This window comes from Crocodylus siamensis, chromosome 4 (genome assembly GCF_052110815.1).
Source record: "Crocodylus siamensis isolate JL-2025a chromosome 4, ASM5211081v1, whole genome shotgun sequence".
Taxonomy (NCBI): domain Eukaryota; kingdom Metazoa; phylum Chordata; order Crocodylia; family Crocodylidae; genus Crocodylus; species Crocodylus siamensis.
In genome coordinates this window covers 159,082,717-159,106,774 of record NC_143398.1, presented here as the reverse complement: position 1 = coordinate 159,106,774, position 24,058 = coordinate 159,082,717, and the positions used below count along the sequence as shown (strand labels likewise).

General features: G+C 52.1%; 1 protein-coding gene across 2 annotated transcripts in view; it reads left to right on the top strand.

The window, feature by feature from the left end:
- Positions 1 to 21,790, top strand: part of CDK12 (cyclin dependent kinase 12) — a 122,305-nt gene extending 100,515 nt beyond the window's left edge. Inside the window, exons 16-18 of one of the 2 annotated variants that reach the window (XR_016441961.1) lie at positions 9,891 to 10,119; positions 17,597 to 17,753; positions 18,422 to 21,790. The gene's annotated coding sequence lies outside the window, so the exon portion shown is untranslated. Of the gene's footprint in view, positions 1 to 9,890; positions 17,569 to 17,596; positions 17,754 to 18,421 lie in introns of those variants that run through there. The other variant, XR_016441960.1, reaches the window with a different exon arrangement.
- The last annotated feature ends 2,268 nt before the right edge of the window (positions 21,791 to 24,058 follow it).

The window sequence follows — 24,058 nt, the reverse complement described above, 5'->3', positions numbered from 1 at the left end:
AGCAATGGGGAAGGAAGAATTTAATTGCTCCATTAAGCGGAAACTGCGAGTGGGGAGTGCAAGGCACTAGACTTAGGGAAAAGCTGCCACGTAGGGACATCACCAGGGCTCTGCCCAAGAGCCCCAGCTGGTCTCCTGTGAGGCAGTCTGACACAGACCACTAGACTGGGGCTGTGGCACTGCTGGTCATGAGCATGAAGTGAGACCTCCTTTCTTTGCACAGGGCTGTGGCATGGCACAGGACTGTGGTTATGTGTGTGGGTGGGAGGAGGCTGTACCAGCGATCCTGCTCAGCAAGCTGAGGGCAGAGAAGCAGTGAGGACCTTCTCCATATGGGGTTTTCATTAGTGCATGTGGCACCTGAGCATCACAGCGATAGTACATTAGACAGACTGATAGACAGACAGACAGACGGATGGATAGGCAGACAGATGGATAGATTCTCTTTGGCCAAGGGTCAGTTGAAGCAGACATCTCTGTAGGGCTGTGCCATGGCTAAGTGGCTCCTTCTCCCCGTGCTGTCCCTGCTTCCAAGCTGTTTCAGGATCCTTTCAGCTGGTTTTGTGGACTAGATCATGCTTGAGCTCCTTTTCACCTCCGTGAAGGAGCCTGCAGAGCCAGTACTGCTTTGAGATAGAGCCTAGTCAAAGTTGGGCTCCAGGCCTGAAACTCAGACCTGTGTGAAGGGCCAGGCAGCAGGCTTGGGCCCCTGTTTTGAGGGTTTAAATCACACCAATGTGGCGCCCAGGCCTGTGTTTGCTCTTCTGCAGAGGCAGATTTCAGACTTCCACCGAGATGCTGGGTCTTCCACCCTGCTCCTTCTGGCAAAGCTCTGATTGGCTTTCATGGGCCAATATCCCTGTGATAGGGTAAAATCCCAGGTTGGAAGAGTTGGCTGAAGTCCTGCCTACACCCGAGAGCAATGGTGTCATGGGCTGGTGTATTTGTAATACATGTTCTGGTTTAGTTGTCCCTGTAGCCTCAGCCATGCTGTGAGGTGGTGGGTGTGCCTTGGGGGAGGCTCCCAGCCTCCCAGAAAAGTAGGCCTCTCCCCCTGTCTTTCTTTCCTAAGGTGTCTTATGAGCCTCAGGTGAGGACAAAGGGGTTGCGTGGGATGTGGGTGAGGCAGGGGCAGCCTGGAAGATAAAGGCCCAGATCCTGTCTCCCAGGGGAGAAAGGTACCACCCTCCCTATGAGAATCTGGGGTGCGGTATAAGGGATTTGTGGGTCTAAGGCCAGATTCTGATCACTGGTGTAAATGTGGAGCAGCTCTACTGGTTTCTGTGGCATTGATCCAGACTGGCATCCTGATTCTGATCCTCTCCCTTGGGTGACAATCTGGGGGAAGTCCACTGGAGACAATGGAGTGGTGCCAGGATAGCACGCTGCAGATGAGTTTAGCACAAGGTCCTCAGGGCAGGAAACCACTCTCTATTGTGAGACTAGCCACGGGCAGTCTCTGGTGGTAGCAACCCCCTCTCCCCAAGAAGTGTGGTTTTCACATGGCTTCTGTGCGCCATGCCTGTATGGCCTGCATGTGTGGGTGATGGAGTGTCCACCTGGCTGTGATGCATGGGGTTATTCTATTGCAGGTAGCCATCTTAGGTCCTTCTTTGGCTCACCTCACCTTGGTAGCTAGTCTCCCCCTAGTCTGTTATGTCTATTCTCACATCCCTGACTATGCCCAGTGCACAGACAGGGAACTCAGGCCCTGAGAGATGAAACAACTTCACTGAGTCACCCAAGAGGTCTGTGGCAGAGCCAGCAAGATCTCCCATGTGTGAAGCTAGCACCCTGGTAACCAGTCACCTCCAGGCCTGCCATTTTTCCTCCCTCCCTACTCCACGTGGAGGGACCAGCATCACCACAACTGTCTCAGTGACATTCCTACTCAGACTCCAGCAGAAGGGGCTCAGTCCCCAGATGGGGTAAATCCACATGGTTCCAGCGGTGTTAGTCGTGCCCAGCTCAGAATCCGACCCCAACCAGTGCGGCCAGCTTCTTTTCCATCCAGCAGCTCCAGCCTAGATCCTTCCCCCTTCCCCAGCGCTGCCTGTCGTGGCAGCAGCCCCATCTCGCTGGCACGGAAAAGCAGGTCAATTTCCTCCTGACACAGACGTTTGAAAAAGCTTCAACATTATGTCAAAGCCCAACTCTGCAGCTGGGGCGGGCGGCTGGTGCTCCAGTCCCAGCACGGCTCAGGGAGCTGTGACTCTGTCGCAAGGTTTCTCTCCTTGCCAAGAGGAGTAATTAAAGCCGCTAACAGAGTTTATAAAGACATGTTCTAGCAGTGAAGAACAGCCGGGCTTCTGCAGACTTTTGGGTGCGGGCTGCAGCCAAGCTGGGATCTATACATCCTGGCAACTGCTTTGCAAATCAGTTGGTGGGTGCAGATTAGTGGTTGGAGCAAAGAGGAGCGGGGAGAGACTGGAAGCCAGGATGCCTGGGCTCCATTTCTGGCTCTGAGAAGGAGAGTGGGATGCAGTGGTTAGAGGTGGAAAGGTGGAGGAGTCGGGACTTGGGGTTCTGCAGTGGGCTCTGGAAAGGGAGGGGAGCCTGGTGGTTAGAGCATGGGACAGCAGAAGCCAGGACTCCTGAGTTCTGCTTCCTCCTTAGGTGGGGACTGGGGTTTGGTGGTTAGAGGAAGTCAGGACCCCTGGGTTCCAATTCTGGCTCTAAAAGGGATGGTGGCCTGTATAACCTATATACAGACTTTGGGTCAGCTCCAGGCTGTCGAATGAGTGGATATAGCCTAAACAAAGATTGAGCAAATGAGAAACTTCCATATAAAAAACAAGGTAAGTTTTGCCTTCATAGCTGTGAAGAAAACCTTCCAAATGCAGCTCTGGGCAAAGCCCATCAGTGTTGCCTTTCTGAGTCTGCCAGTAAAGGCTTCCTGTCCAGCTCATGGTACATAGGCTGAAATGCCTCCTGCACTCTGACATTAACCACCGTGTTGTGGCTTGATGCAGGAGGCATGAGCAGGGGAGAGGCCCCTGTGGCCTGGGCACTGGGAATTGGGACTTGCTGCAGGGAAAGCGGGGCAGCAGGCCCCAAAGATAAAGAAGGGGGAAAGGGACAGAGAAGTCAAGGGTAGATAGCTGTGTCATCCTTGGGACAGGGGGCTTTGCCATCAACTGTGACAGTAAAGTGCTTAATAAAGGCCAGTCATTCACAGATCTCTTGCAACCTGAGGGCCAGAGTCTGCCCTCAAGCACCATGTCAACCTCTGTGTGCCACCTGCAGGTGCTCTGCCATGCAGGGGAGGGGACTCTGTAGGTCACACCCTGCCCTGCTGATCACGTGGAATCTAGCCTTCTCCTCTGCCTGCACTGGATGTCCTGATAGCACCCAGCACTGACAGCAGCCACTGGTGCCTGCCAGAGTGCCTAACTCCAGCCCAGCCTCTGGGGTGCTAAGCAGCACAGGAAGAAACCACGGGGAACCTCAGGGGTCCAACAGTTTCAGCAAAGGCTTGCTCTTTGTGGTCATCATCTCATCTGATGACAGCAAGCCAGACGCTGGCGTAAGGAGGGGGCAGATAAGGTGGCTGGGATCAGAGCTAGGGAGTGTGGTAGGATGGCATGGTCAGAGTGCCAGCAATGGCTCATCAGGCTCTTCCCTGCTCCCAGCTGGTGGGGCCTGTGATGGCCTCCAAGGAAACTGGTCTGCAGCCAAATGCCAGCTCTGGAGCCTTTTGTTCCCAGGGAAGCCACCTAGTGGCCAGCTTTCCCAAGTGCAGCTGAGCCTTTCCCGCTGGCTGTGGCGTTGGGACCATGACCCGCAGGGTGCTGCAGCTCCAACCACTGGCACTGTAAATAAGAGGTGGGTGAATGGAAAAGCTCAGGGCATCTGGGCGGCTTATGCTACCTGTTTTCTAGGTCACATGACATCCCATGAAGGCACATGACCATGATACGGCAAAGCAGAAATGGCCTGGGCACCCCCTCATTGATGCTAGGAAGAGGCAGCCAAATTCCTTGTGCTCAGCTTCCCAGGCACCGTTTCAGTCCAGGCCTGGATGGGGGTGTTAATCAGGAAGGAGGGGCTCTTGGGTTGGCTGCAGGACAACTGGGGTGTGGGACCAAAGGACACCAGCAGAACTGTGCATGGGGAGCCCCATGCTGCTTCTAGTTAGAGTTTCCTGCAAAGCACTCTGGAGACATTCACTCAATACCTCCGCATCTTGGATCCACTTGGTGTTACTAATCTCCAGCTTCCTGATTAACACCCCCATCCAGCTATTGCAGTCCTGGGTCAATGGCCTTCTCTGCTATAGTGTCCCCACCCACCCTCCACGCCTTTCGCCATTTCAACATACCAGACTTACCTGGATGTAGCTGTGCATTTCCTTCCATCTGGGCTACTCCAATCCTGGGCTGCTCCTCTGCATGGTGCACTGCTCCAGCCTGCTTCTTTGCTGATCGCCCTTCAGGATGGTGGGTGGCAGTAGGTGGAACAGGGGCTGACCTTTCATGGGGTTTTGTTAGCACACGGTAGCACCAGTGCTGAAATAGCCCCAGAAGCAGAGCCACATTTAGCAGGGCCCAGCCAGCCCCTTTGGTGTTCCAGTGTCTCAGTGCTCTAGTTTCAACAGAGTATGCCCACTGTTGAAGCTCTCTGCTGTGAAACACCAGATGTGGGAAGAGGGTGCCCTGTCAGGATGGAGGACTCCAGCTGAAGATGCCTGCTGCATCTTCTCTGCTACTGTTACCTGTGCAAGCTGGAAGAGGGTGAGCACAGCTATGTTTGCACATGCTATGACCATGCCTTCACTCTGCAGCACACATGTATTTGAAGAAGCCCAGTGGCTGACACATACCTTGTCACCCTGGAGAGGAAGGGAAAAATGCAGCTCTAGAACTGGGGCATTGTGCTCTGCCACTGGCTTCTTGGGTGACCACAGACATGTCACTTAGGCTCTCTGGAACCAGTGTCCTCAATCAAACCAGGGTGAGAGCCCTTCCACATCTCTTTGGGGAGAAGTGAGATATATTGATGGTGGCGAGATGCTGTGGGAAGCAGAGAAATCTCAAGTTAGATCCCACTGCCTGTAATCTCAGACCTCTCTGTATATTTTTATGTGACATATGGTTTCATCTGCCCTCCTCAGCCTGCTCCTTTGCGAATGACTCCTGCAGTCGCTCTGGCCTCCAGGCTTCCAGGAGGTCAGCTCGGAAGGCAACAGAAGGCTGCCTATTTTTGTGGTAGACATATTTTTGCAACGATGCAGGGGTGGGGGCAGGGGCACAGGGTCCCCAGCACTGATTCTGCACCATGGTCATGCCTTCAGGAGGTAGCTTGGGAGGGCAGCCAGCACCTGGTCACACACACGCTCTGTCAGGCCACTGTAGGGCTCATGCACAGAGATAAAATGGCTCCGATGCCAGGCGGCATCATCCAGACGGAGCCAGGGAGCGGCACAGAACGGCTTTCCTTCCCACCGTCACAGGCCAGGGAGGGAGCCTTGCCTTTTGTTGCCTCTCCGGTCCCATCTGCTAGACAAAACGGAGGAAATAAATGATGCCACTTTAATGCAATTGTCCTAGTTGCAATATACAAAGGAAGGGCCAAATCAACACCAGGCGTAAATCACTGCAGCTCTCGGGATGATAGATACCTTGACTTACACTGCTCCACGGTCTCTGAGGGTATTTCAAGCTTACTCTTCCTCCTTGCCACCCCACCCGCTCCCTTTTCCTGGCTCCCCCAAATCTCCCTCTGTGCTCTCCTTTCAAAGACCACGCCTCTTCCCAAAGGCCTCACTGCAAACTCCCTGGCCTCCCTGCAGAGGGATTTTAATGAAATGGATGTTCATTATCTGGGAATCTGAAGCATAGGAGGGAGCCAGGGCATTTCCCCCCCAAATTTTTCAATTAACTTTCACTACACTTTGCAGGATCCATCAAACATGCAGACAAAGGGGGAGAGAGGGAGTCAGCAAGAGAAACAAATCGGGACAGTTTGGATATTTTTCCCTGAGGTCATTTTCAGCTATTAAAGAATGCATTTGAGGTGGAGTTGGCATCTGTCTGATTTTTTCCCTCCTCCAAGCTTCTAATAAAGGGCAGCAAGAATTTTGGCCCTTGTGATTTGAACAGACAAGGCATGTGCAGAACCACATCAGCCTGGCGTGTTGCCTCTGTTGCGTGTCACTCCCATTTTGCTAGGACTCCCTTCTTATCCCCTGCTGCCTCCCTTGGCTGTCAGAAGCCCCTGGCTGCTGACTGCAACAGGACTTTATACAGAGAGGGCAGTGCTATTATCACCATTTTGCAGATGAGCAAACGGATGGATGCTGAGTGATTTGCTAAAGGTCACATAAGGGAGTCTGTGGCAGAGCTGGGAACTAGTCTCCTGAGACCTGCTCCAGTGTCTCATCTCATCCTCCAAAATACTTCCTGAAACACAGGCCACTCCTGGTGGGCCCTAATACTTGGACACTAACATTTTGCAGCTGGAAAAAAAATAGCCATTCATTTAAGATGCCCGATCTCCTAAGCAACTGCAAATCAGAGACATAATTCTCCATCACTCTGCCCTTGTGTCATCATGTAATAAGAGAAGAAGAAACCCTCTCAGCAACACTTTTGCACTGGTATAAATGATGCTACAAAATACAAGGGAGCAGGGGATGGGGCCCAAGGTACAGGGCCCTGAAGGATCAGGGTTGGTACCTTTCACAGCAAGCAGGGAGACAAGGTCAGGTGAAGGTCATACAACAAAGCATTGATGGAGGTGAAGTTGGGTGTTTGGAAGCTGGAGTTGGGGGGAAGAGGGGGGACAAAAATAATGAAACCATCCTGCTGCAAATGGGGAAAGGCAAATAATTTACAGAACCGCCAAAAAAAAACAACAACCCTCAGAGCCACTGCCAAATACCAGCAGTAAAGTAGTTAAATTAATACAAAAAGAGAGAGAGAGAGAGATTGAGAGAGAAAGTTGGGCCCCGATCCAAAGAGTTAATGTTCCACAGTATGATCGATTAGTTGTCAGATGTGATTTCAAACCAATACAAGATGAATAGCATAATTTTCCTTCTCTCATTTTCGACAGAATTAAGAATCCATTAGCTAACACAAATTTTTGGCAACTTTAATAAAAAGCTCCAATATACATTTGTAGCAAACGTTCCCCAAGGTATGTTCCAAAGATGCAAATAACCTCTTCTATCCTGCCTCCCCCTTCTCCCCTTTCACAATCTTTGCAGCCGCTTGCTCAAATGAATTGCCTTGTCGCTGTCTCACAATAACCAAAGTTGGGGGGTTTATGTTACATGCACTCACACACTGTATTTCACAGAACAATGGGAACAAACCTTCAGCCTTAGCAGCCTGCTATAGGCAGAGTGATTTAGCTGGCACAATGGCTGTGGTTGTGTTGATGCTGGTTGGGTGCGGGGTTGTTTGAACAATGTGGCATCACAAGAAGGCAGGTGGGTGCTTCTCCCGAGAGGAGAACTCATCTCCCCAACTGATATTTGCCTGTCTAGCCCTTCTAAAAATTCACCAGTGCCTCCCAGCAGTGCGTTGCTTTGCCTTTAAGGTGAGAAAGCCTGTGTTACAAAATAGGGGTCCTCAGAAATGTTTGCCAAAAACTATAGCTGGGGAAGGGAAATGGATGGAGCAAGGGCACACTAGAGACCTTGGATCCAATGTGGGAATCTTAAGCCACACATGAGTTGAATTGGGTGGTCTCAGCTTGGACATACAGATGCCTGAGCTGGCACTGCCAGTGCAGGGCAGAGATTCTGACTGAGAGGTAAGGGGTCAGTAGAGCAACATGGGTGCCTCAAGGATCCAGGACTGGGAGCATAAGAAGGCTGTGGAGCTCGACCAACATGCCCTGGCAGGCATCAGAAGAGCTCAGAACTTCACAAACAAAGAAAGCTGGACTGGAGGTCAGGACTGAAGGGCCCTGTCAGGGCTGAGGGCTAGGTAGTGTCCATGACAGGGGACTGTACATCAAGAGCAGGGGGCATCAGCACCCAAGTGTGTCTGGGGGGTCCACTGCTAGAAAAGCAGGGAGCTTTGGTTAGAATGAAGGAGTGTCAGCACAGCTGGGGGTGAGGGTCCACTGGTATCAGCACAGCTGTGGTGGGGTCAGGATGGATTAGCAGGGGCTGCATATGAGGCTCTACCATACAGAATACCAGGTGGGACTGCTGGTTAGAGCAGAGGTCTCTTGATAAAGCTGTGCAGGTGTGCACCTCAGGGCATTCAAGGTCAAACCCTACACAATTAGCTGACTCCCAGGGTGTCCATGGCCTGCCACCACTCCTTCATTTCTCCACAGCCAGCCCTGGAAAAATGCAGCTGATGGCAAGCAACATCCTCCCCAGAGGTAGGTGAAGAACAGTTTCAAGCCCTTGGCCCAGCTGATCTGCCACCCATACACCAGACATAGATGTTTCCCACGCTTCTGGGCTTTGCTGGTTGCTGCACAGGCCTAAGGAATAGTTTTTCTTCTCCCCTTGCTACACATTTTGGAAGATGTGTGTGTGTGGAGTGGGGGGTGAAGGGAGGTATGGGTGTGTGTGTGGGGTGGGGGGAGGGTCACCTTCCTCAGAAGCATTGGGTGTTGGCTGCAGCCAAGTTTAGGAATTTTGACTGGGGTCTGCCAATGCTCTTGCTTAGACTAAACCCCAGAGATTCCTAGCTAGAGGATTTTGCTCCTCTAGCCCAGGGTCAGACGCATCACCACATTTGGGGTCAGGAAGGAATTTTACCCCACAGCTAAATAGGTAAGGACTCTGTGTGTGTGTGTGGGGGGGGGGGGGTGCCTTCCTCTGGAGTGAGTAGAGTGGTCCTTTTCCTTGGATACCTCAAGCATATTTTAACAGCCCTTACAGCAGCCAGGCATTGGCCACCATTGCCCTGCTACCTTACCTGTGGCAGGTTTGAGTGCTTTGTGCTTGTGTGACAAGGTTGACTGTGTAGTTTTAGTAATAGGTTAGACAAGGATTTATATGGGATGACTTGGATAGGGAGGGACGATCCTGCAGGGGGTTAGGTTAGTTGACCTCCTGAAGTCCCTTCCCCCACTTATTTTCCTAATGCCATAGTTTCCTTCTGCCCTGCCCTGGCCTAAGCAGGACCCAGACATGGGTCTTCCACATTGCAACATGCCAGTGCAGCCAGCAGTGCTGTCTGCTCCCCCTGCCCAGGATATTCTGTGAGGGGGGTGAATTGTGTGCAGCCTGTCACTGAGCCACAGCTCAAGGTTGCTTTCCAAGATGCCAGGTCTACTCCGTTCATACTTTCCCCTATAATCCTGGAACACTGCCTGGATTGAGTAATCAACCCAAATTGACTCCTCGGCCTAGGCATTGTGCAGCCAGTCAGTAATGCTAATGAAGAGAAAGGGAACAGTGCATCACCTTGGAACAGTCCTGGGAGACTGTGGATCTATCGGCAGCCATAGCTATGAGCAAACACTGAGTTCTGGAATTGGGAGATGGGGAGCATAGTAGTATCCAGGGCTTCTGCCAGGGCATAGATGGTGCCCAGGGTGGGACTGTCTCAAGCCCAGCAGTACTGTAAGGAGGCATTGCTGCTGCTATGTCAATGGGAGCCACACCAGTTTGATGCCAGGCTGAAGGAGGCATCACTAGTGGGTATGATCTGGGGCTGGAGCTCAGAACATCTGGGTTCTGTGCTGCGTGAGCTTGGGCATGTTCCATCACCTCATTGTGCCTCAGTTTCCCCTCTCTCCCTGTATGTGTCTGGGCTGTTGAACCTGGCAGCTGTCTGAGGCAGGCATTGGTGCTCACTCTATGCCCTTGCACTACTTGGTGCAATAAGGGTGCCAGTTCCAGGTGTGAGCTCAGAGTATTACTACGATATCAAGAATAACTATGTACCTATATTAAAAATGTCTCCATTATACAGATGGGGAAACTGAGGCAGGGAGCAGAGACAAGTTTACATGGCTAAGCCAGGATGAAATCCAGACTTCCTCCTTCTCCACCAAGCACTGCAGCCTTCATCCCTTCATTTGTGGATCCTTCAATTAGTTCTTAGCATGGGCACCTCTGTTGCCCTCCAGGTCCCTTCCAAGTGCCAGCTAAGAATTCATTCCATGATGTGCTGCCTCCACAATGATGGCCGGGAATGCAAGGTACCTCATTTACATATACAAAAATGCAAATAAATACCACTGTCGTTCCTGCTATGGGCAAGGAAACTGCTTCCTGGACCCCACCCCTGCAGGGCTGGAGCCCCTTGAAGAGAAATGAATCCTGGTAGATTTTGGATGCTCCAAAGTCACTTCTCTGTGAACTCACAGGGCAGCCACAGGGGTCAGAAGAACCTGCAGGGGGCCACTCAGAGGTCTAGGTCTGGGTATGTAATCCCTCTTGTGTGGCCTAGGACAAGACACACCAAAGCTGGGGAAGCTCTCACATGGAAAGTGCTTTGTGCACAAACACCTTGAATGTGGCTGTTGCAAGGTTCTCCAGCATGCTCTAGTCCAGGGGCTGGCAGCATTTTTGGGCAGAATGCCAAGAACACCCACAGCTTCAGCTTGTAAGATGTTGGTGTGTCAGGGGAGGATGGCAAGGGAGCCACAAAGGGCCTGATCCTTGTTGTGGCCATACAGCCCTGGCCACTTCCCTGCCATTCACCCAGAGACATGCGTGCCAAGCAAAATGTCTTTGAGTGCCACACTTTGGCACCTGTGCTGGGGGTTGCCTACCCCTGCTCTAGTCTTTCTCACTCCTTACAGGCCATTAGCAAGTGCATGAGATCAAGTGGAACCCAGTGTACGTGTCCCCCCGCGCAACTCCTTTGCTACTGCCTTCCATCTCCATGGGTGTCTGCATTTGAAGCCTAATGCTCCAACAGGGGCTCCCAACTTTCAGCCTTCAAGCTGTCGCTATCACTGTCCCTGTCCCTCTGACTCTTGCTTGTTCCTAACCCCCTTTTATACCTTCTTCACTGCTCTGTTGGTTTTAATCCTTGGTGTGTCTTTTCTGAACACAATGGGACAGGTTATCAGCTGCCTACATTAGGACTGCCTGTGTGGAGTTGTACCTCCCTGCTGCTGCATCCTGTTCAAAGCCAGCTCAGTTCTTGGCATAGTTTAGAGCAGCCTCAGGGCTACTCTAACAATGCTGGGGCTGATACACGCCTTAAGGAGCCACCAGGGGACAGCCATCCTTGGGCCACATCTCTTTATTCCCAGCCATCTCCCCCAAACACCAGGGCCCAGGAAAGGGGCAAAGACTCCTCCAGCAGCTAGGGGAGCTATCGACTGGCTGGATTTCCAACCCCTTTGTACCTGGGGAAAGTAACAACTCTGACCCCTATGTCCCTCCAGACTTTGAAGCCACAGATATATAATCCCAATGTCCGCCTTGATCTTGCAAAGGCTGACACCTACTATGCTTCCTTCCCCCTCCCTTTCACAAGCTGAATCGCTGGAATTTAGGCACCAAATGGGTTGAATTAGGATTATTATCACAGCTGTTCTAAATGTAATTAGTTTTGCTCTGAGTTTGTTTGCTTTGCCGGGATTATGCAACATTCCAGCCTATCTGACTGGCGCTAACTTTAGAATGGCTTAATTACTCTAATAAAGAGGATGATGGGTTAATTCGGTGATTCCAAAGGTGTGTTTTTCAATTACATTTAACAAAAAAGATTTATAGTCAAGTAAAATTTAATTAGAAGTGCGCAAAAGGGCTGGGCCACTGGAATTGTCTGAGCACCATCAGCTGCCAGCCTGGGTGAGCTGCAGGATGGCAGGGCTGGAGTGAAGCAGCTCAGATCTGGGGTTGGGTTACAGTGCATGGCTCTGGCTTACTTCATGACACAGGACCAGTGAGCCCTCTCAGGGACCTTGCAGAACTGAGGCCTCTAAAGAGTGGAAAAACGCTGATGAATTACCAGTGATCCGCTGGCATGCATAACCTTTGCCAAGACCCACTGCGTTTGTGCTAAATGCTGGATGAACATGTAGTGAGAAGCAGCCCATCCCCTATCACAAGTTCTCTCCATCTGAGCAGGTGGCGGCAGTATGGAGCTCCCTGAAGGATTTGAAGTCAGGAAGAGCTGGAGGTGAACTTAGCATCCTCTGAGGGTGGCCCTGGGCCTGCCACCCACCTCAGGAGCCAGGCAGAGATAATGCTACCCCCACAGGGTTTCCTTCGCAATCCTCTCCTCTCTGAGGAGTTGATGAGACCCTGGGTTCCATAAATGTCCTTTTAGAGCCCAGGCAAAGCCAAGACCCCTATCACAGGCCAACCTGGCGATCTTTCTCCTCCCTCATGTCAGGGTGTCCTGGAAGCCTCTAGTCTTCCCCAGTTCTATGATGGTCCCTGTTCTACTCTCATATGGTTCCCTGTCCATGGGACAGAGAGGGAGGTGGATAGGCTCAAACTGTTCTCCGAGGGATGGTGGACCAAACCCTCATTTCATTCAGGATGGAAAATTTTGTTGCTCCTGATCCCCACCAGCTTCTCGTCTGTCTCTGTAACCAATCCAGAACAAGCTCCTGCTGGCTTCCACTGCTGTCCACATATTTGCCCAGCCAAGCACAGCCACTCTCTCCTTGGCTACTCCCTTCCCCACCATCTAACCTTGGCCCTACTGAGTGATGAAAGGACTCCCTGATCCTTTGTGAAAGGTTCTCAACTCCTCCCTGGAGTCTCTGTAGGAGCAGAAGGTCCTAGGGAAGGGAGTGACTCTTTCCTTTGGGTGAGATGAGCAAGAGAGGGATGAGACACCCCCATTGCCATACAGCTGCTTTTTGAGCTTACAGCAGGGTAACTGGATTGCTAAGAAGATCACACACATCCCGGTTGCTGTTGCTGTGCCAAGCTGAACATAAACCAGGCACCACATTGGTAAGGCAGTGACTCAGCACAAGACAGCTTTCTGCCTAAACCATTCCCCTTCAACAAACCCTGGGCTCTTCCACAACTCTAGGCACCAGTTTAACTATGTCTCCTCTGGCAGACAAGAGCACAGGCGGCCTTAAGGCCCCTGACTGTTGAGCCTCCTGGGAGAAGAGAGAGGCCCACTTCCCAGTGACTTGCCTAGTGTTTTATCCCCTCTGCTTCCCTGGACAAATCTTCTGTATTGGCACAAGAGCAACAGACTAACAGCTCATGAGAGGTAAGTCTGTAGCCCTCCTATGACTCCCAGCAACTGACTCCTCCCATGTCCTCTGAAAGCCATTCTGAAACCAATGGGCTCACTCATCCACTTCCCATGAGATGAGACTCCATTCACTCTGGCGTTTGTCTGAAATCAATTACCCCCCCCCCGCCATTTGTCCTGTAAGGTCAAGTCTGAAATCACTGAAGTCAGCGCCTTCCGAGTCCTATTGGCATGGAAACCAACACTGAGAGATGAGCTCAGAAATCAGTAAATCTCTGTCTTGGGCCCCAAGAAATCATCTCTGTGGGCCCCCAGGTCCTCCTGACAGCCAAGCTCAGTCCAGATCAGGGATCCCCAACTGCTTGTGTGCTCCAAATGCTGTAGAGGTACAAGCAGTGGCAGAAAATGGGGAATCTGGACAGAGCTTCCCTTCCATCATTGGGGTGCACTCCCTGCACTGGATACCGCAGCTCATCCCTCCCCATTTTCCAAGAGTCATTTCCAGAAAAGCACCCTGGGTACAAAAGCTTCAGGCCTCCCCTTGCCCAGCTCTGCAGACCTCCCTCCTGTGAAGTCCCTCTTTTGAACCCTGCCTGGATCTCAGTTCAGCCAAAGTCACATATAGCTGATGGGGGAAAAGTCAGGGAACCCCTCCATTTGCCAGCTGGACCTGTGATCTTGCTTGGACCAGAATTACCTTCATCTCCTACCAGAGATCTGGGAGTGGCCATGTTTCCCTTCCCTGATTTCTTCCTTCTCTCCTTCTTTCCAAAGATTGCCTAGAAAAATAGCAGGGAAGTGCTGGGCGGGGGGCGCAAGGGAGAGAATAATTTCTGCCACCAATTTTTGAGCAAGAACCCTATCTTGATCTTGCTTTCTTTCTCTCTCTCTCTTTCACGCACACACAGGCACCGTACACAAAGGCATCTTTCCTCCGCTCTCTAGGTTGGTGCTACTGCTGCCATATTAGCAGGATTAGAGCTGAAATAACAGCTGTTAACACTGCCATGCAACTCCCAGAGATGCAGCGTGGTACAGCCTGCTCCGAGCAGGGATGCAGCTTTCCCACCTCCTGGCCTGGCAGGCTCTTGAACCAAGCATACGGGGGCTCACTCCTCAGAGCTGTTGTCTGGACCCAGCTGATGCAGGAAGAACCCCCGGCAGAGGAGGGAGAGGGGCTCAGGGAGCAGGTTTACCCTTGGGACAGGAAGACAAGAGCTCCCGGGCCTTGCCTAGGCTTGGATACACTGTAGCCCCTCCCTGTTCCCTCATCAAGGGACCCCAGCCTGTCTCAACCCTGACCTCACCCCTGGGGCCTGGTCTTCAGTTCCTCATGAGAGGACTAAATGATCATGACTCCCCCTCAGTGCTTCCAGAGGATGCACAACTGAAGCCTGCAGAAGGGTCCAGTAATATTAGTCAGGTCTGGTTTTGTGAAGAGTCATCTCCCAGGACTCTGATCTTCCTGAAGCCTTGAGCCCCTCCAGAAAAACAGCCTGACCCCTTCAAATTGCTTCTGCTGAGGCCTCCAGAGCCTCAAGCCCCTTTCTAAAATATAGACCCAGCTTCTGGGTTACAGCAGTGAAGGGTGCCCTCAAGACTGGCTAGGCCAGCTGGTCAAACCTTCCCAGCAAGGGGGATTGCAGGCACCGTCTCTAGTGCAGGTAGGCACTGAGTCCTGTTTCCCATAAGGAGCTCTGAGGGCACGTGGAGATGGCCTCAAGATGGGTCACTCTCACATCAGGAATATCCTGCCTTCAACTCAACCTTGAGGCCATCCCAGTCTCCAGCACAACCTGGAAAGAGTGGGGGGTCTTTGCTGAGCATGGAGGGTGACAGGTTTCATTTGTCCAGTCACACCAGCTTCCATTCCTACCCCTGTGGGTGTCTCACTAGATGGGATCCACCCCCCTGAAATCTGACCCTCTTTCTTTAGTTCCTGGGGGAGTGGGGAGGAAATTGACTTCACTGAGCTCAAAAAACAGGTCAGCATTGGAGCAGAGAGGAGTATCCCAGAGCACCCTGCTCTGCCCTTCTACTGCCTTGGCCACCCCAGTATTGTTTGTGAGGTTGGTTTGCTCAAGATCTGCCCATCACAGGAGAGAGAAATTGGGTCCTAATAGGGCTTCTAGTGAAATTGAAATCATAAGGAGCCTGTCTAGCATGTGCACCCTTGGCGGCAGCACCGCAGTTTGTTAATAACACACAAAGGCTGCTAATGCCGGGCTGATTGAACGCCCCCGTTCTGCCCTGCTTCCCGGATTAGAGTTGGAATTCCAGACTGTTCTTCCAGCTGTTAACACTGGCATTGTGCTCCCAGAGCTTCAGGGACCAAGACACTGCTGGGAGCAATACATTACCAGGACATGGGGAAACTCCAGCACTTGCCTAGTGCAAGGGAAGGAGTCAATGAAGTGTGTGCATGCGTGTGTGCGCACGCGCGCGTGTGTGGATGGGGGCTGAGCATTAATAATACTTGAACGTACCATTTGGAATGTGATTGTTTGGTGTTACTGATGACATCGGTGCATTTCCAGTAACAAGCCAGGAGGGATTCTTCCTCTTTATTTTAGCAATTGGCCTTTATTGCTGTTGATTTTAGCAGGAGCAGTAGGATTCAACACTTGCAAGTCAAACAGAAACATTCCAGGCATCACCAGGCTGATGTACTGACTTTAGCTAGAGCTGGGTGGAGGGGGGGGCGGTGGTCCTGATGTATCCTCAGGTGGTGCTGATCAGCAGAGCTCCAGTGGTGTCCCTGATGGGCACCAGCTGAGGTTCCAGCCCTGTGTCTGCCACCAGCTTAGAGTAGCAAACTTCAGATCAGAACTTGTGTGAAAGATGGAGTCTGGGCCTCTCCCTGTACTTGAACAGCCACGAGAGCCATGAGTTCCTCCCTGGCTCTGCAGTGAGCTGCATGACAAATAGTCCCTGAATTTTGCTAATTTGGGCCTTGTCTAGACTAGATTCGCTTGGGTTACGGCTCTCAGAGGCCAGCAGGAGAGGGGCAGAGAAGAGCTACTGAAATGATTTGTGGTCTGGAGAATGCCCTGTTGTGTGAGAGAAGGAGATCAATCTGTGTCACTTATGAAAGAGGAGGTTAAGGGGGAATTTTGTTATGGTTTTTACATGCCCTGGTGGGGAGAAGAGAGGATTTTAAAGGGCTCCTCAGTCTGGCAGGTGCAGCCAGGAGGAGATCAGCTAGCTGGAATGTGAAAGCAGCAGATTTCACACAGGGGCACAGTCTTACCTGGTAAGGTCGTTGCTGCAAGAAAGAGGGCTGGAGTGAATTGTCTCTCACCTGGAGTCTTCAAAAAAAGAGTGCGTGTCTTTCTACACCTTGCTTACTCATGTGTGGTTGGACTCAGTACAGGATCCCCAGCATATTGCGTGAGAGGCTGGATTGGATCAGAATGGGCCCATTTGGCCTTAAAATCTCTGGGCCACATTGTGGGGTCAGTTCCCTTCAAGAGCACACAGAATCATAGAGAAGCAGGGTTGGAAGGGACCTCCAGAGGTAACCTATTCCAGCTCCCTGCCTGAGGCAGGATCACCCCTACCCAAACCACTATACAAATTCCCATGTCACCTATTACCAAAACTGCATAATTAACCCAGTCACACAATCAACTGCAAGGCATAGCACCCTGACTTGCTACAGGGAAAGGAGGGGAGCAGTGGTGTTCAGTGCCATGCTGCTGCCATTAAAATGTACTTGAGAGACCTACATGCCATTGTGTGAGCTCTGGCTCTGGCTAGACACAGCCTGGGAACCCAGAGGGCTGCGGTCTACCCTGGAGTAGGGACAGTCCAGGCCATGGGAGACTGGGCTGCCTAAATGCTGCTCCACCCTAGAGCCAGAGGGTCAGGCTTGAGGGCAAGAGGTTGGACTTGAGGATTGCCCCCTGTGTCCATTTGCTTCCCAGCCCTTTCACTGAAATTACTCAGTAGAGGCACTTACTGGTGTTGAATGTGCTGGCAGGTGTACCTGTGGCCATTAGTAATTGGCCTGGGATCTTCCACCAGCTTGTATCAGGCCTAGACTACCCCATGCAGATACCTGTCAGCCCTTGTAAATCATTGTGAAGCAGGTAGGGGTCCAGGTGAGGAGGGACAAGCCAAAATCCCTATCCACCCTCCTTGTATCACATGGTTGGTGGCATGGGTCCTCTAGTAGTGGGTCCATCAGGCAGCCTCTAGCCCCCATCACAGAGGACTGAGAGGGAGGGGGATCAGGGCATGTAATCTGGCAGAGGCAAAAAAATAACAGTGCCCTCCTACCCATCTTGCATTTGGGTCCATATAGAGGAAGCTCTGCTCCCTCCAGGATCACCAGGGTAGAGGGCTGCCTGCATGGCTCTATCACAGGGTATGGGGGTTGTGAGCTCTTTGGATCAAGGGGTATCTCCTTCTCTCTCAATCTCCCTTGCAGAAAGGGGCTTCCAGGGGCTGCTTCCTGATGAGTAGCCATGGCCCTGCTCTTCTGTCCCCAGGGAAAGAGGATGCTTCAGATCTTGGAGTGAGGAGGACACCAAAGCAGCCTGCTCCCCACCTACAGCCTTGGCATGTGTCAAGACTCCAGGTGTTTCCACAAGACTGTAAGGGAGATGGAGCCCCCACCATCTTCTTCCCATGGGCTTCTACCCTTGGGTGAATATCTTCCCATAACTCTATTCCCTTCCCCTGTAAACCTCTCCCCCCCACTTTAAAACCCCCTATCCTGCAGGCTTTCATGCTTGTGAGCAGTCCCACTTGCTTCCCTTCTGCCAGAGCTAAAATAATCCATGGCAGGGGAGAGGGGGTCCCTTCTCCAGACCCCCATGGCTGGGATAGGCCCCAAATCACCGGGGGAAGTGGCGAGGAGTCAAGCACTGCTTGATCTCTCACATCATAGGCCCTTTGGCATGTCAGTTTCCTCTCCTTGCCTTCCAAATGTCACCAGCCTCCACCGGGCCTGGCTCCAGCCAGCCCCAGCCCTCTCAAGGCTCCAAGCCTTGGCATCGGCTGGCCTTGATCTTGCTCATCACAACCTCCGAGGGGAGATGGGGGGGGGCAGGACTAGTGTGTGTGGCTGTCTGAGATGCCGCCAGCTCCCCTCCCTGTAAGCCTCCTGCATTCTATCCCTCTGCCTAAGCACTTGTGCCTACAAACCCATCCACCTGTGTCAGGCCCACCTGTCAGTTTTTAAAAGGGGGCTAGGATTTTTCTGTGTGTGCATCTGCCTCTGCCTCCCTCTCTTGCAGGGGATCTTGCCTGCTGATGCTAAGAAACTTGGGTGGAGGACATGAGGGAGCTCATTCATATTTTCCTCTGTGCAGGGTCCAGCCAGTCACCTTTGCAGGCAGAGAGAGATGTGAGACTTATAAACTAATTGTGAGGATCATCAAGGCTCTTCCGTCCTGCCGCAGTCAGCACAAGGCATGCAGGATATATCAAACAGAGCTCCTGTCTCATCACTGTCAATATTCAATCAAAGCAGATGGGTTACAGCTGTGAGTACCAGCATGAAGAACAGGCTGCTTAGAGTCACTTGGGAGGGAGAGGGAGAGGGAGAGGGAGAGAGAAAAAAAGGGGGGAGGTGGAGATACTTTTATTGAATACAGACCTCCACCAAGCCCGGCCATCCCTGAGCTGCCAAGAGAAATGGGCATATTATGGGAGGAATGCAGGCCAAGCTAAGGCTGGTGACACGGAGCAGTAAATCAGCTTTTAAGTGGCAACAAAATGGACATTTCCCATATGAAATCTGCAACGACTGCCACCAAAAAAAAAAAAAGAAAAAAGAAAAAGAAAAGGGGACTGATAAAACTGGAAGCCTGGCCATGCATGAGAAGATCCTGCAGGCTCTCATCCCTCTGGGAACAGATCCCAACACCAGGCTGGTTGGAGGGTACCTATGGGGAGGAGGGACCCAGTTTGCCAGCCTGGACTGGGGGCTGAGGGGATCTTTGCTCTACTGTTGGGGTGTGATCAACAAACATCATGCCTCTACCCCAGGGGTGGCCTGGGAGCACCACAAAGGTTGCTACATTTTGCTCTGCAGGATAGATGGCATGGGAACAGTGCCCCAAAGTCAGGCACCTCTGCAGCTGGCATAAAGCTGCAGGGAGGGAGCTGCCACTATTCATTTGCAGGGGGGTCAGAGTTGCCTACTCTGGTTCCCAGAGACCACAGCCAGGCAACTTGACCTGCCAGGCACTGCACAGCCCCCAAAGAGGGGTTTACCAAGGGGTAGCTACAGGCACTCTAGCCTTTATCTCCAGGAAAGCAGGACAGAGGAGCTCTGAGTCAGGCCCCACAGTTTGCATCTGCTGGTGCCCTGCCAGAGAACGGAGGCTGCTGTGCGAGTCAGTAGCTCGGTGCATTTTAAACCACAGAGAGTGTATTTAAAGGTAAAAGGTTGCAGCCCCTCAAGGGGGGGGGGGGGGGGGCAAGATGCCTTCCCAGGTCTCCTCTGCGGGGCGGAAACTCGCCTCCTTGGGCAGGGCAAGGACGGGTTCAGTTTTCTCCTGTAGCTTTAAAAAATCCAGCTCCTCCCGGGCCGGCAGAAGATCCTAGGCCGCCTGGAGCAGCAAGGGGCCGCTTCCCAGCCTTTGCACGGCTGCCTTGGGACAGCTGATCAGGTGGGAAGCACCTGCTCTTGGAGCACGCCTGGCCAGGGAGACGAGAGCCCAGCGCTAGGGAAGAGCCGGGAATAATTGAATCCTGCCCTAATTACCGCGCACAGAAACGTGCGGGCCCGGCTCCAGCCTGCCCAGGTCGCGCTGGGGCCCAGGCTCTCCAGGGGGGGCGGCCTCCTGGTCCTGACGACCCGCCCCGTGCCCGATCCTGGTACCCTACGCCGGTACAAGGCGCGGCGCTTCCCCGGGCCCGGGGGGTGGGGTGCCAGCCAGCCAGCCAGGGGGTGCTGGCAGGATCGGGGCCCTTCCTGCCCTGGCATCTGGTGGGTCGCACGGGGACCAAGGCCGCGCGGGATCTCAACCCCTGAGAAGCATCCCCGGTTTCTAACCAACAAACGATTTGGGGGGGGGAGATTTATTATTCTGCGGTATTTTGCTTGAATTGTGTTTTGCTAAAAAGAAAGCCACCGCCGAGCTCTTTCCCGAGTCCTGCCCGCTCCCGACTCAGGCAACAAAGTGGGGGGGCGGTATATTTTGGGGGGTGGGGAGTAGGATTTTGCTAAGGCAGCGGTCTTGCTCCCGTGCTGGGCTCCGAGGGCGCTTGTCTCCCCTGCCGGCACAGGGTGGCCGAGGCTGCCCCGACCCGCGGAGCCCGACTCCCCTCGCATCTGATGCCAGGAAGCAGGAATCCCCCCCGCCACCCCCCGCATGCACAAACCCCTGGAGCTTGTGATATTACCACTGATTTTTTAGCACACCCCCAGCCTCGAAAGGCTCAAGCGGCGCATAAATAACACCAGCACTCCCTTGAAAAGATCCTTCCACATATGCCATCCCGCTGGGGGATCGGTGCCCTCAGACCGCCCCGGATCCTTGTCCAAGACAGGATCATCTTGGCAGTGACACCCCACAAATTTCAAGAGAGCTGTGAAGCGGGAGGGATCCTTGAAAATGGGTTTGCTGACGCTTTGATCTTCCTGGCACTCGCTACTCGCTGTCAGCCTGCACCGTGGAGCCCGAGAATACACCTTCCTCCTCGGCTTTCTTACCTGGGGTAGGACTTAAATCTACAGGCGTTAAATAACATCCTACAAAGGATAAAGGGGGATAGAGGGACCCACGAGAAGAGCCGGGGTCGAAACTGCTTTGTTTCTTTCCCACTCGGTTGTTCCCGTGGGTTTTTCTCTGTGACTCCCAGAGCTCTGGACTCCTCTGTAAAGAAAAAAAAGACATCTTTTCTAATTATCCTGGGGTATTTCCCTCCCCGGTCCTTTTCCCCTTCCTCTCCCCTCCGGTTTGGGATCAGCCGTCTGCCTGCTGCCTCTGCCCCTCCGCCCCCCAGCTGTGCTGCTTCTTCAGATGCAACAGTCAGTAGCTTTTTTTGTGTGTGTGTTTAAGCCTTTATCCAAATTAAACTGGTAATAACAGGGCCACCGACTAATTGATTCTGGCTTCCACTGAAAGCCTCGTCCTCTAACCTTTTGTGGCAACCTTGCCAAAACCCTTTGCCAGCTTGGGAAAGAGACCTGCATCCTTAACGAAAGCGCTCGACTTCCTCGTGTAGCACAATGGTTCGTGCGCGTGTCTGTGCGCGTGAGTGTGTGTGTGTGTCCTCCCTTCCTCTCGCTCCTCCGATTTCGATCCAGAGATCTGCCAGGCTCTTAGCCCAGATCCTAGCTGTGTGTATGGGGGGGATCCAGAAATCGGGGAAATCTTTCCTCATCCTCACCCCCACCTCCCCTTTAGAAACCTCTCCCGGAGCTATTGACAAGGGCTGAATGCTTATTCGGGAACGTCAGTGCCTTTAACAAGAGCGGTATCTTACTTATATAGTGAACAGATGTCCTGGAATTTTAGATGCACGCGAGACTCCTCCTCGGACCCGGGCCCCCCCGCCCCCCAGCTGGCACTGGGTACTGAGTGGCACTGATCTCCCCCTGGAGCGAAGCTTCATTTTCTTGGCGAAAAGCAGCCTGCTTTTTTGGCTGGCAGAAAACCGAGCCCGGCCAGTCTCGAATCCAAATGTGGCTTTAGAGAGGAGCGAGAGGGGGAAGGAGACCAGGGCAGGAGGGAGAAAAGTGGGGGGGGGGAGGGAAGGGGGTGTATAGGAAGTAAGTGGAGGTGGAAGGGCACAGGGGTAGGGGCTGTGGGAGCCACGCATATGCTACGGGTTTGGGAGAGGAAGGGGGATTAGGCGGAGAACAAGAGCCCCCGGGGAAGAAGGGTGGTGGTGGTGGGCACAGAGCAGGCAGCTCCTTCTGTACCTGCCTGGTAGGGAGGGTCCCCAGCTGGGGGTGAGTGGGACGCCGGATTCACTCTAGTTGGTCTGGCCCAGAGTGCAAACACACGCTTGTCAATCTATCTGCCTATCCCCATGCACACGTTTCGTAGTTAGTGGTACCTATTATGTGGACACATGCATGTGCGTGCGTGTGCTATATGTGCGATAATGATTGCTGTCTGTGTTCTGCGGGCGCCCATATCTGGACGAGCAATATGCCTTGGGTAGAAATAGCGTGGAAATGAGAGACTGAGGGAGGTGTATGGTGTGTCATCAATTATAGATGCAGATATCAGGGGGGCAGTGGCTGTATACACCTCTAGAATCCATAGGTACACGCTGTGTGTATGTTATGTACGTTGGTAGGAAATTATAGACGTAGGTAACATAAAATAAAATGTTCGTGCATTGCATAAATGGGTAACATGAGGGCGTGTGTATTAGCTGGGCAATAAATTATACATGTACCTGAATACAAAATATATCCATCTAGAAAAATAATGCAAGGTATATTAATATAATATATGATATAATATAATATAATTACATTGCATTATAGTATATTGTATTACATGATGCTACATTGTGTTGTACTGTATTGTATTACATGATGTATTGTATTATACTGTATTATACTACATTGCATGATGCTACATTGTGTTGTATTGTATTATCCTACACATGCATTGTAATATAATATAGTATAATACGTTACATTATGCTACATTGTATTGTACTATATTATCTGACATGATGCATTGTATTATGCTATATTATACTACATTGTATTATGCTCTTTTATGTTATATTACACGATACATTGTATCATACTACATTATATGACATGTATTACGTTGTATTACACTGTGTTACATGCTATGGCATGATACTACATTGTATTATACTATCTTGCATATGTATGTATGGCATTATACTGTATTATCTTGAGGGAATGTATTGTATTTATAGCCCATAGATAAAGTGTGTGAAGGATGTGTCTATTATACATGTGTGGGTGAAATAACTGATCTAGCTATATGGTATGGGCACAGGCACATAGTGTGGGGATAAACAGAAACAGGGAAACATCCCTGTCTGTACTTCCACGTCCTAGGAATGTCAGTACACTCGCTACAAAACTGATTTCAGGCAAGCACGTGTAGCACTCACTCTGTTCTCCCCTAAATAATCTAGTAAGAAAAGGCTATGTATGGGGAGGGGGGTGTTTCCCCTTCTTGTCCAAACGCGTTGCCTGCGCTATTCTGTTCAGCTAGAGATCTGGATGCCCACAGGAAGTGAAGTTAGCCTGTGTGCCCCTGGAGCCCGGTGATGTGCAATCCCTGGGTGCAAAGTGTGGGGCTGTCCTGGGCATTGTGTGTGTGTTGGGTGGTGGTGGTGGGGTGTCTTCTCCCCCTCCTGCCCCCATGGCTGCTTTGGGCGCTTGTTTGCACGCATGTGTCATTCATGTCCTTAGCGTTTTGGCCACGACACAGTTGAAGAAGTAATCATTTCAGCTTGGCTCCTTCACCCCTGCCCCCATCCCGCCTGCCTCCTCAGAGCCAGGTGAACAACCCACCTTGGAAATGAACCAGCCTCTCGTCACTTGACCCTTCCTGGCGCTGGCATCTGTGCACTGAATTTGTTGGTCAAGTTGCTTTGGAAAGGGACCCTCGGGGGAGGCTGGGCGAGGCATGTTGCAGCCCCGTGCCCGGGCAGGGGCTTGGCACTGCCCGCAGCGGCGGCGTGGCGGATTGCCGGGGGGTGAGAAAGGAGTGGGGGTTGGGAGTTTCAACTGGGTCCAGGGTGAGGGCGCCTATGGAGATGGGTATTTCGGACTCGGAGCTCGCGTGCTGCCAAACTGCTCAGCATTCCGGAGTATCAGGCATTTGTTACTCGGTTCATGCCAACAGTCATTGGCAGGTTTTGATATTCACAGTAATTCTAGGCACAGATGTCCCTGTTTTAACTCTTTTGATATGAATCCTGTCAGATTGGAACTGGGGGAAGGGGGCGGGGGGTGGGCTGGGGGGAGAGACAGACATTTCGTCCTATTT